This window comes from Callospermophilus lateralis, chromosome 1 (genome assembly GCF_048772815.1).
Source record: "Callospermophilus lateralis isolate mCalLat2 chromosome 1, mCalLat2.hap1, whole genome shotgun sequence".
In the NCBI taxonomy this organism is placed as follows: Eukaryota; Metazoa; Chordata; class Mammalia; order Rodentia; family Sciuridae; genus Callospermophilus; species Callospermophilus lateralis.
Window position 1 is genome coordinate 120,701,816 of NC_135305.1, and position 13,679 is coordinate 120,715,494.

Consider the following 13,679-nt stretch of genomic DNA (forward strand, 5'->3'; position numbering starts at 1 on the left):
TCTCTCTCTCTCTCTCTCTCTCTCTCTCTCTCTCTCTTTCTCTCTCTCTCTTTAAAAAAAATGAAAGCTACTGAGACTTCATCTCATTCCAGTAAGAATGGCAATTATCAAGAATACAAGTAACAATAAATTTTGGCAAGGATGTGGGAAAAAAAAATGTACACTCCTACGTTGCTGGTAGGACTGCAAATTGGTGCAAAAACTATGGAAAGTAGTGTGGAGATTCCTCAGAAAATTTGGAATGGAATCACCAATTGACCCAGTTATCCTACTCCTTGGCATATATCCAGAGGACTTAAAATCAGCATACTATAGTGACAGAACCACATCAATATTTATAACAATTCACAATAGCTAAGCTATGGAACCAACCTAGATGCCCTTCAATAGATGAATGGATAAAGAAAATGTGGTACATATACACAATGGAATATTACTTAGCCATAAAGATGAATAAAACTATGGCATTTGCCAGTAAATGGATGGAACTGGAGGCTATTATGCTAAGTAAAATAAACTACTTTCAAAAAACCAAAGGCCGAATATTCTGATACAGAGATGCTGACTCACAATAGGTGGCAGGGAGGGAGGAGCAGAGGGGAGAAGGAAGGGGGTTGGGAATGGGAAAGACAGTAGAAAATCATAACTTTCTTATGTTTGTATATAAATACACAACCAGTGTGCCTTCACATCATGTACAACCACAAGAATGAGAAGTTATACTCCATGTATGTGTAATATGTCAAAATACATTCTACTGTCATGTATAAGTAAAAAGAACAATTTTTTTTAAATATACAAAACAAAAGATTGGTAGACTTCAGTGGTGAAGCTCTCAGGAGCTGGGCTTTCCTTTGTGGGTAATTTTAAAATTATTAATTCAGTCTCTTCACTTATTATAAATGTATTCATGGTTTCTATCTCTTTATTTGTCGGTTTGGATATTTTTAATAATTTAGGAAATTTCCATTTCATCTAATTTAATTTGTTGATACAAAATTTTTCATAATATTCCTTTATAGTCTTTTGATTTTTGTACAGTCAATAATAATGTCTCCTTTTTCATTCTGATTTCAGTAATTTTAGTCTTTGCTCTTATTTTCTTGGTCAGTCTGGCTAAAGTTTTATCAATTTTTTTTTGATTTCTCAAAGAATCATATTTTGAATTCATTGATTTTTCATATTGCCTTTTATTACTTCATTTCCTGAATTTCCTCACAAATGATTATTAGACCTGTCATTCTAAGAGATGGTGGTATGTGGTGCATGACTATATTTCTTCTAAGATGGGTCTGCTAGTAACAAATTCTCTCAGTTTTGTTTTCTGGGAATTTTTTAATTTTACCTTTGTTTTTTGTTGTTGTTTAGGTTTTTGTTTTTGTTTTGTTTTGTTTTGGGTGCTGGGAATTGAACCCAGGGCCTTGTGCTTTCGGGGTATGCACTCTACCAACTGAGCAATATCCCCAGCCCCTTTACCTTTGTTTTTAAAAGATAGTTTTATTGGATGGATAAAGAATTCTTGGTTCTTGGTTGACAGTTTTTGCTTTTTTTTTTTTTTTTTTTTTTTTGCCCTTGAGCAGTTTGAATATGTTCCACTACCTCACTGGCCTCCATTGTTTTTTGGGTTTTTTTTTTATTTTGTTAATATTTTTTTTTTAGTTGTATTTGGATGCAGTACCTTTATTTTATTTATTTTTATGTGGTGCTGAGGATCAAAACCAGGGCCTCGCAGGTGCTAGGCGAGCATGCTACAGCTTAGCCACAACCCCAGTCCCATGACCTCCATTGTTTCTGCTGAGAAGACAGCTGTTGCCTTACTAGGGTCTCCCTGCTAGCAGTAAGTTATTTTTTCTTTCATTGATATTCAAATTTTTCTCCTTGTCTTTGGTTTTCAGCATTTTTTTAATATGATATGTCTGATTGTGGATCTCTTTTCTTTTGTCTTCCTTGGAGTTTGTTGAGTTTTCTGAATGAATGTGCATGTGAGTTATTGTTTTAAAAAACATTTGGGGTGTTTTCAGTCCTTATTTCTTCAAATTTTTTATGCTTTTTTCTCTTTATTCATCCTTGGTACTCTCAGTATATTTATGTTGATGCACTTAATGGTGTCCTACATTTCTCTGAGGCACTTATCAGTTTTCTTTTTTCAAAATGTCACTATCTCTATTGATCTAACTGCCAGTTATTCTTATTCTTTCCTCTGCCAGTTTAAATTTGCTGCTGACTTTTCTAGTGAGTTTTCATTTCAGTTATTGTAGTTTTCAAATCCAGAATTACCACTTGGTACTTATTATAATTTCTATCTCTTTATTGACATTATCTATGTGACATTGTCATCATTATACCTTCCTTCAGTGCTTTAATCATGGTTTCCTTTAGTTCTTTGAACACATTTATAAGATTATTTTGAAATATTTGCCTGTCATCTGACTAGTCTCATAGGCATTATCTGTTACCCATTTCTTTTGCATATTTCAAGTCATACTTTCTGTTTCTTTGCATGTCCCATAATTTTATGTTTGAGAATTGACATTTTAGATAGCAACTGTTGTTCTGGTCCAGCCTCCACTTCCTGGACTCATCATTATATTTTCTTCATTTATTTGTTTAGTGACTAGTTAGATTATTTTAATGAAATTTAATTCTCTGCTGCAGTATTAAACATCTGATGCAGCCTGAGGTATGTCCACAGTCACCCTGGGATGATGGTGGGTTTTATCATGACTTTCTTTGATTATCTCTTTCCCTGACCATACTCAGGTTTTAAATTCAACTAATTACTAGTGATTGCTATGTTTTCAAAAATGCCTCAGCCAGAAACTGTCCTTTAATCTAATTCAGTCAAATTTGGGCTCTTTTGAAGGGTTGTTTCTGAGTTTCCAGAAGGGCTTACCCTAGAAGGGTTTTTCTCAACTACCTGTTTACTTGATTCTTTGCTGTGAAGTTGTCAAACTATAAATGTAGCCTTTATCTCCAATGAATCTATCAATCTCTTCTCAATTGCTTTTCAATACAAGCTCCACTATATTTGAGCATGTCCTTAGCTTTGAACTTTTCCATGCTCTGTTGCAAATAAAGTCACTATCCTTGGAAGGAGTTATCCGTTTTGTTCTGCGCTTCTCTCCCTTGGAAAAAAAAAATCTCTTGAGTCACAGATCAGAAGCTAGAGATTAGAATAGTAACATGCTTTTCTCTGAGTGACACTGCTGCTTTGGGAACTAAGTGCTAGGCTTCCAGTACACTCAGGTCCTCAGCTTGTCTCTCCCAGATGAAGCTACTGCGTTTTAAGCCACAGCAAGGGTGATTGGGACTCCAGAATTCTCAACAGTGCTATGCCAAAGGTAAAGTCTATTTCACCAACAGTGGCTGGAACCCTCATCTTATGACCATACTAATATGGAATTTAACCTCAGTGATACATAACTGGAAGTAGCATAAAAAATGATGATGTTCTTTGGCTCCTATGAAAATAATTCTTGGAGTGAGAGCTTGGGGAAGAGGGAGGGAGCCTTGTATTCTTGGCTGCACCAGGCTAGTGGAATGGAGTCTCACTGAGATGGTTGTTCAGATGTCATCTACTTTCAATGTTCTTAGCAAGTTTAAGTAGATATTCTTGAATAAAAGTGTCTTCATTTGATTGATGCCTTTAGGACCAATTTTTTAAAATTGTTTTGACCAGTTTTGCTAAAAACCAGATTGTGGAGCTTCTCATATGAACATGTGAAATGTTGATATCTTATACAATTTTTTCAAGGTAAAATATAGGGACAGAAAATAGATAAGTAGTAGTCCACTTAGGTATGAGGATTAACTACAAAGGGGCATAGGGTATTTGGGAACTGGTATACATTTTTCTTGTGTGTATGTTTATCAAAATTCACAGAATTGACTTAGTAACAGTGTAATTTTATTGTGTGTAAATTATAGCTCAATAAAATAAATGGAAAAGGTTTTTACAAATATCCTCAAAGATTTAAAGAAAAACATGAATATGATGAGATAAAAATTAAGTGTTAAAAGGGGTGCACATAAACCCAAAATCTTAAAAATGCTGTATCTGAAATTTTCAAAAATATTTTTCAGTTGTAGATGAACACAATATCTTTATTTTTATGTGGTACTGAGGATCAAACCCAGTATCTCACATGTGCAAGGTAAGCACTCTACCACTGAGATACAACCCCAGCCCCCATATTTGAAATTTTAAAATATCACTGCATGAATTTATCAGCATATTAGAGGCCACAATAACTCAGTGACTTTGAAGATGGAGCAATGGAAACTATTCAAATTGAAACATATTGAGAAGACAAAAGAAAAAAAATCACCCCTCAGTGAAAGGTGGGACAACAAATATGTAACTGAAATCCCAGAAATTGGATGGGAATTTAAAATATAGTGCCTGTAAGTTTTACAAAATGATGAATTCTATCAAATAATATAAAGAGATGTAATGTAACCTTAAAAGTCCTTAAGAATATAGAGAAGAAGATTGCAGAACTCATTTTAGGAGGCCAACATTATGCTGATGCTAAAACCGACCAAGGCATTCCAAACAAAGGAAACTTTGGACCAACCAATATCTCTCATAACTATATATGCAAATAACAAAATATTAGTGAGTTCAGCAATATAAGGAATAGATAATACATCATGAATAATGTAGTTAATCTCAGGAATGCATGATTGGTTTTAGATTTGAAAATCAAGCAATATAATTCCCTGTATTAAAAGAATGATGGGGAAAAATTACAGGATCATGTCTATATCTACAGAAAAAAAAATTAGAGCCCAATCTCTTACCTTGCACAAAAGTCAACTCAAAATGGATCAAAAACCTAGGAATTATACCAGAAACTTTGCAACTGCTAGAAGAAAACAGGTTCAACACTCCAACTGAGTGGCACAGGCAATAGCTTCCTCAATAGGACTCCTAAAGTTCAGGAAGTAATAGCAAGAATTTAAAAAAATGGGATGGCATCAAATTAAAAGCTTCTTCATGCAAAGAAAAAAGAGTGTGAAGAGAACCTACAGAATGGAAGAAAATCTTTGCCAGCTACTCTTCTGACAGAGGATTAAAATTCAGAATATATAAAGAACTCAAAAAACTTAAAACCAAAAAAACAAATAGCCCAATAAATAAAGAGGCAAATAAACTAAACATACATTTCTCAAAAGAAGAAATACAAATGCCCAAAAAGTATAAAAGTGTTTACATCTTTAATAATCAAGGAAATGCAAATCAAAACTATACTGAGATTTTAATCTCACTCCAGTTAGAATGGCAATCATCAAGGATAAAAATAAAAATAAATACTGGCAAGGATTTAGGGAAATAGGAATACTTACACCATTGGTGGTATTGTCAAGTTAGTAGAAGTACTATGGAAATCAGTATGGAGTCTCCTCAAAAGACTAGGAATGGAACCACCATATGACACAGAAATACCACTCCTTGGTATTTATCCAAAAGAATTAAAGTCAGCATACTATAGCGATAACTTGCATTGTATCACTAGGCCTTGTTCATAGAAGCACAATTCACAACAGCCACATTATGGAACCAGCTTAAGTGTTGTCAACAGATGAATGGATAAACAAAATGTGATGTATATACACAATGGAGTTTTACGAAGCCATAAAGAAGAACAAAATTATATCATTTGCAGGGAAATGGATGAAATTGAAGAACATCACATTGAGTGAAATAAGCCCAACTCAAAATGTCAACAGTCTCAGTTTCTCTCATGTGAAAGCTAGATAGGAAAAAAAAAGTAGGGGAAAGGATCTCTTGAAATATAAGTGAGACCAGTAAAGGATAAGGATCAGGGAGAGGGAAAAGGAAGGGAAAGGGAAGATACTGAGAAAAGAAATTGGCCAAATTATATTATGTGCATGTGAAAATATACCACAGTGTATCCCACTATAATGTATAATTATAATGCACTATAATTTTTTAAAACAATGAAAAGGCAAGCCAAAGACTTGGAGAAAATATTCTGAATACGTATATCCAGTAAAGAACTTATAGTCAGGGGTGGGAATATAGCTCAGTGGTAGAGCACTTTCCTAGTATGTATGAGGCCATGGGTTCAATGCCCAATACCACAAAATAAAATAAAAAATAAAAATAACTTGGAGTCAGACTATGTAAAGGATATTTATAACTCTTATTGAGTTAAGCATTTATAACTCTTATTGAGTTATAAATATGTCCAAGAATTTGAGAGATACCTCACAGAAATATTTATCAGAGATCAAATGAACAGATGAAAAAGATGCTTAACTTCATTAGTCATCAGAGAAATGTAAATTCAAATCAAAATAGAATATTAGCACCTGTCTGCTAGAATAATGAAACTTAAAAATGTTGGCATTATCAAGTATTGTCAAGGTTGTAAAGCTTTTAGAATTATCATATATTGCCAGTGGGTGTGTAAAGTGGCACAACTACTTTGGAAAATATTTTATCAATATCCTATAACATTAAGCAGTACTGACTATATGATGCAGCAATGTTCATTTCTAAGTATTTATGAAAACATACAATCTCAGAAAGACCTATATATGTGAATGTTCATAACAGCTTTATTCATAACAGATCCCAACTAGAAGCTCCTAGGATGTCCATTGGTATGTCAGAGGATCAGCAAATTGTAATATCTTTGGGAAATGAATTATCATTAGCAATGGAAAAGAACAACTGATTACATGCAAGTATGTGAATGAATTTTTTAAAGTTAGAAAAGTCAAACACAAAAGAGTGAATTTTGTATAATTTCATTTACATGAAATTCTAGAAGAAGCAAGCCGTAAATGAAAGGAAATAAATCAAGTGTTTGGCTGGTGGGTAGAGATGTAGTGCAAAGAGGTTTAAAGGAACTTTTTAGGATGGTAAAGTGTTTTACATCGTCATTGTAATAGTAGTTACAAGGATATATACAATAGACAGAAATAAACACCTAAAATAGATGTATTTATTGTAAATAAATTTTGCCTCATTACAGTTGAATTTTAAAAAGCAGTGATCCAGTGTTAATCTTTAATGTCCTATTAATAATTGGTCGATATTGGAAGTAGCCTAAATGTTCTCCTGTGAAGAATTGTTTCAGTAAATTTTGATACAACAATAAAATGAAGAAAAAAATTATTGTTCTAGAGAAAATATTTTAAAATATTTGTACTTTTTAAAGGAAAAAACAAAAATAACACCTAATAATCTCCCTATATATATAATAAAATTTTGGTTATATCTATAACTGGTACTTATATTTGTATAACTATATAATTCTCTTTTGAAGGGAGCTGGTGTAGCTCAGCAAGACCTCTAGCTTGCTGAGCTACACCCCCAGCCCTAACTATATAATTTATACTGAACTGAGTCATATAGTAAGCCATGATTGCTTTTTTCTTTCTTGAACAAGTTTTTGTCTTCCCTCCAATTAATACTGATTTTCATTTGTTTAGTTTTCTCTTTACTTCTTCCTAATTCAATTCCAAACCTACTGATTATCTAAATCTGCACTGTTCAAAATGATAGCAACTAACCACATGTGGTTAATAAAACTTAAATTAATTTTAATTAAAAGAATAAGTTCCCTCGGTCATCAGTTCCATGTTAAAGTGCTCCACTAGGTTCTACTGTACTGGACAGTACAGATGTAAAACATTTCTATCATCACAGAAAATTTTAAAAATAAAATTAGTCTAAATCTTCCTTAGATATTCAGAGACAGCAATTTCATCCTTACTGAGAAATCTCTCTGGAATCTTTTCACCTTTGATCAAGTCTGGATGGTGCTGGACTGTCATCCTAGAATCTCCCTTCATCAACTTCCAGGGAATTATTTGCCCCCTCCAGTGTTAGATATCTTGTTCCCTGTTCTTGGTTTATTCTCTCATTTCAGTGGAGCACCTTCTCTGGTAATTTCCTTAGTGAGGATTGAACGGGAGGTAAGTTTTTGAGATCTTACATGCCCTAAAAATACCATTATTTTACTCTTATACTTGACTGCTAATTTGGCTAGAAATTTTAAAAATCAAATATATTTTATTACAGTTTTTGAGGCATTATCCTCTTTTTTCTGCTTCCAGTATTGTTTTTGAGAATTTCCAAGCCATTATAATTCTGTGTGTTTTCTGATTTTTCTTGTCTGGAATCTTTTTCCTCAGAGTTCTGAAATTTCATAACATGTGCCTTGATGTAGATATGTTTTCATCCATTATTTCTGCTAAGTATTCAGTGGTCCCTTTCAATCTGGTAACTCAGGTACTTCCTCAGTTATGGGAAATTCAATTATTTTCTTGATGAAAATTGTATCCCATCAAATTTCTCTGTCATGTATTTCAAGGTCTCCTAATTTTTAGGTATTGGACCTATTATACAGGTACTCTATTTTTAAAAAATCTTTTCAAATTTTCTGTGTTTTTGCTTTAGTCCTGTCCTAGAAAGAACTGCTCAATTTGGTCTTTTTCTTTTAATTTTCATTTGGGCTATTGCATTTTCATTCCCAAGAGCATTTTGTTATTGTTGTTCTCTGAATATCACTTTTTATGGTATTCTGTTCTTGTGTATGGTTACAAAATTGTCTCTTAAGGATATTAATTATCTCTATATAGATTTTTTAAATCTCTGTATGTCTGTGTTTATTTCCAGTGTTTACTCTGTTTCCTCCTTTCCCTCTCCCCTCTTCCTTGCTTTCCTTAAAGGTTCTCAGAGGGTTGCTAGTGCTTGAGAGTCTGCTCACATTTAATGGGGGGAGACTGTAAATGTCTGCGCTTAAGGATGAGGCATGCTTATTATGGATTTCACTGCAGAATGACTTATCCAGATCTTTGGGGGAATTCCCAATATCTGTCTTTTTAAGTGTTTCTTCTTGGTCAGTTTCCTGGCCATCAGTGTTTAGGGAGTCAAACAGAGATAGATGCCAAGGGTCTCTGCATTAAGAATGTTCAGAATGCATGCTTTCACTTAACTCCCTAGTTCCAGTACCATAACACTCTGATTTAACTATTCTTTGTATTCTACTGTTCAAAGACTTTATATCATGTTCTCTAGAGAATAAGCCTCCAAGTTATAAAAGAGGGGCAACTATTTACTTCTACAAAATTGGGTAGGGGGTCTGAGGACTGCAGAAGCTTCATAAATGTTTTTCATCTGAATTTTCTTATTTTAACCTCTCTGCCCACCTTGCTCATCCCATCTTCTAAGGATCATGCTACTGGAAATTCCTTAGACTGATGGATATTTATTTGGTTGGTCCTCGGTTTCTTAGGTCTGTTACCTTAGATATGTCTCTTCCATCTGCTTTCTAGCTTTCAAAATTTCATTGCTGTTATCCTCTCATTCTTTCTGTCTATTTGGATGTCTGCCTTTTAAAGAAATCTCTTCACTATCATTCTAGTGAGGTTTGGGGAAGAAACTAAATAAATGTACCATATTTTTGCTATCAATTTACCGTCTTTATCCAAAGTTAGCAAATTTATTTCTAAAAACAAATATTTTAAAAGATAGTTTATAAGACAAATAATGCATTTTTTCCTTAAGCATTTTGGTCTGATGAATAAAATTAATACTACTTGTATCAGGCAGGATTTCTGAGAATTGGTAAAGATTGCTTGAGAATTTTAGCATGAAAAATATTCTGTAATATGTAAAAATACTGCAAATATATTTAAAGAATCTAAGTCCAAATGGTCTCTAGAAGAGACAGTTGGAAATAAACATCTCAGCTGTGCCACTGAATGTAATAAATTACATTATCAAAAATATCTGCATTTTTTAAAAAATTCTCACTTATACAGAATTTTTTGAGTTTACCAGAACATTCTAGGCCTAGGCTTAATTTAGGGGGAAAAAGGACTGGTAAAAGATAATATGAAAATCACCTAGATACTTTTGTATTCGTTTATAAGGACACACAGAAAGATTAAATTCCTCCACTGTTTTTCATAATGCACAAATATTTATTTTAATTATTCCTATCTGAAGATACTTATTTTTTGAGAACAGAAAGGCATTTAATTATTCATTCTTTCCATTCCTTAAAGGTTTCCACAAGTTTCGGTAAATACACATTATTTTCACAACTATGTTTCAGAGTTGCTCTTGGTGTATCAGCAGATACATATTCAATCCACCTTACCAGTGCTTTGTATCTTTCTGCAATATTGAAGCCAATGGCACACTGCAACTTGTGTAGACAGAAAGGGCAAAGGTTTAGAAGATGACAGCTTCTTCCAAGTGTTTGGAGCCTTGCATGTGAGCCACTGGCATTGTCACAGTCCAAATATGTGTTCAATCTCATGGATCACAGCAGCAAAACACTAGTGATTTCAGGAATAAAGTAGTTATCAAAAATGGAATAGTCACTGGAAGATTTTTTCTGGAGCTTCTTCACTGTGCCTTCATAGTGTGAGCTATAGAATTCACTGCCATATCTAGCAAAGCTGAATATGCCCACACTATCTGTCAAAGAAGCCTGTCCAAAGCAAAATTCCAGGAATCTCTTTTATAAAGATCAATCATTGTTATTCCCACAACACAGAAGGCATCTTCAGATTTCTTCTTTTTTAAGAACTTCAGGATATGTCCTGCATTAATTTGTAAATTGCCCATGTAAGCATTTAAAAGAACACCATGTTGCAGAAACAGAAACCTGTTCTAGGAGTATTACAGACAAGCCATAGAAAAATGCTTCATAGTAACCCTTGAGCCATTTAATATATTCTTCACTGATAACTCTGGTGTTTCCTAGAGATCCAATGGACAGCATATAAACATTGTGCTTCTCTGGAGAGGGTATATTTCTGCAGGGATTAGCTGTTCAAAGTCTTGGGGAGCCTCAGGATAGGAAGTGATCCAATCTGATTGTGAATGCAAAGTATGAATGCAAAGTAATAGATCGTGCCACAGAGATCTGGTTGGCTGGAGGGCTTCATTTATTAATTGCTATTCTCTAGCATCTAATTTCTCATACTGTGACACAAGGACTGGGTTCTTAGGGACGAAAGCTGTTTTTAGTATCTGTTCAGAATGATGTAATACTTGCATAATGGCAGGTCTCATCCATTCACATCACGTTCCTATGTAGAGCTTTCATCCTTCCTTTGAGTGGGGCAAACAGATGTTACACCATGAGGCTTTCTTTATAAAGGAAGACTCCCATGAGGCTTTCTTTATAAAGGACAGGCACGCTGAAAGGTGCTCAGGACGGTGCCTTCACCCCCATGGGTCTTGCCGCTGCCCACCCGCCTCCCACAGACACCCCAGTGCCCCTCCACTTGTTTTTGGATGCTTTGTGTCACAATGCTGACTTTGTTCAAAAGTTAGATTTTGAAATTCTTGGAGAGATGAAATTGGTCTAAGCATTAGATAGAAACCTTCAGGTGTTCCTAATTATTACTTCTAGTTATTGTCCTTTTTCATTCTTTCCCAGTTTCTCACAAGATGCTTTCTCTTTACTGTACTGCTCCCACCTGTTCTTTAACTTGCAGAGCTAGCTTCTTTCTTCACCTTCAACTTCGTAACTACTGTCTTCAAAATAAATAATGATTTCTATCAAAAAGATCTCCTAGCTGCATATCGCAGCACACATTGGTAATCCCAGCAACTTGAGAGACTGAGGAAGGACTAAAAACTGCAAATTCAAAGCCAGCCTCAGCAATTTAGTGAGACTCTGCCTCAAAATATAAAAATAAAAAGGACTGAGTATGTTGCTTATAGTGGTAGAGTGCCTCTGGGTTCAATTCCCATAATGGAGAGGTCACGAGATCTCATAGTCTTTGCTCCTGATTGATTCTTGATCTATTCCAGTTTTTTATTTAGAAATTTTGTGTGTGTGTGGTACTGGGGTTGAACCCAGAGGCTCACATCTGTTAGGCAAATGCTCACTGAGCTACATCCTCAGTGCTTATTTTATTTTGATATAGGTTCTCACTAAATTGCCAGGCTGTTTTCAAACTTAGGATCTTCCTACCTCTGCCTCCATAGTAGCTGAGATTATAGGTATGTGCCACTGCACCTGGCTTCTAGATCTAATTTATGATGTTGACTATACTCTTTTAAAAATATTCCCTCGTTTCTGTGATATTCATACTCTTCTCATTTTCTTTCCATCTGTTTGACCCATCATCTATTTCTCTCTTTCACTTTTATTCTTCCTCCAACCTCAAATTGTCGTCTTCTTACAGCATCTCCAAGATGTTTAACCACATAGTCTTTCAGTTCTACACACTTTCTTTTGGAACATCCATTCATTTTAGGGCTTCAAATATCACATACATATACTGCCAATGTCCAAATGTCTTATCTTGAACCTACCCATGCACAAAAGTTTCATATCTATCTCTTTAGCCTTCTGTTGGGCATATCCTCTTTGATGTCTCACTATCATGCCAAGTGTGCACATCATTTTATTCACCACTGTTTTTCCCCTTCCACACCCAGAATAAGTTTTCCTATCCAGTTTTCCTGTTTCTCATTGTCACCTTTATCTCAATGTCTTAAGTTCAGAATCTTGAAATCATTCTCCTTATTTAGTTAGGTATCAGAATTCCCCCAAGCCTTTCCTTTCCAGTGTTTTCTTACTGACAGACTTTCATCCTCTTTCATTTGATCTGATGCTATCACTTCAGGCTCTCCCACAGCCTCCTCAACCCTGCATACCACTGCCATCTAATCTGTTTTAAATATAACTTATCTAATCAAAAATATTTCATTACTCCTATTTCCTACTATATCAAGTCTAAACACCTCTGTTTGGCTTTCGGGCTGCTCATAATCTGGCTCCACCTTACTTGCCTTATTTCTCATTATTACTCAACACATTCCCTTTCCTTCAGTTAAGTTGGCTTTTGCAGTGTCACAAGAACAAGTCAAGTTCTTTTCTGCTCCCATAGCTTAAAAAATGCAATTTCTTTTGTCCATAATGCCTGTCTTATCATAGACCTAAATTATACACATCTTGCAAGAGAATTGACTATGCTTCTTGTTTCCACTTCCCTGTTTTCTACTCTCTTTAGCCCACTTTACCCAGGCTTTCATCCACTGCACTATCCAATCCACAGTTCTTTTTATTTTTCTATCATTACTCACTTCCTTGGTCTTACCCATCTCAGTTAGTGATGCCATCATTTATCCAGTTGCTCTAACCAAAACACCTAGGAACCATCATTGGTTCTTCCTCATAACCCACATCCAGTTCAAAGCAAGTCTATCGAACATTCCCTTCAAAATATAATTCAAATGTGACCATATTATCTCACTGTTAATTCAAGCAAACAGTACCTTTCAGTGGTCTTACTGACCTTGCATAGTGTTATTTGACACAAAGCATCCAGAGTCATCTTTTAAAGATGTGAATATGTTCATGCTCCTTCTTTTTCTATGGTCTTTAAGGCCATACCTGATCTCCAACCAGTTGTCCCCAAAATGTCTGTTATAGCAAAAGTATTCAGGTTAGAACCAAGTATTTTAGATGTTAAATTTCTTCAGCCTCCTATAGCTTGAAACAGGTCGTCATCATTCCTTCCCTGATTTTCATGACCTTGACATGTTTTAATAGAATGGGCTCATTTTGTACAGTTTTCTTTGGGTTGTGTTTGCTTGAATTTTCCTTGGGATTAGATTTCAGAGTATTCACCACAGAAATGGTGCTGAGTAATCATTACTTCCTTCA

General features: G+C 34.7%; 1 protein-coding gene and 1 pseudogene across 2 annotated transcripts in view; one reads left to right on the forward strand and one right to left on the reverse strand.

The window, feature by feature from the left end:
* Nucleotides 1-13,679, forward strand: part of Hormad2 (HORMA domain containing 2) — a 78,228-nt gene that overhangs the window by 41,172 nt on the left and 23,377 nt on the right. The window lies entirely within an intron of this gene.
* LOC143406662 (archaemetzincin-2-like) lies at nt 9,996-11,053 on the reverse strand (annotated as a pseudogene).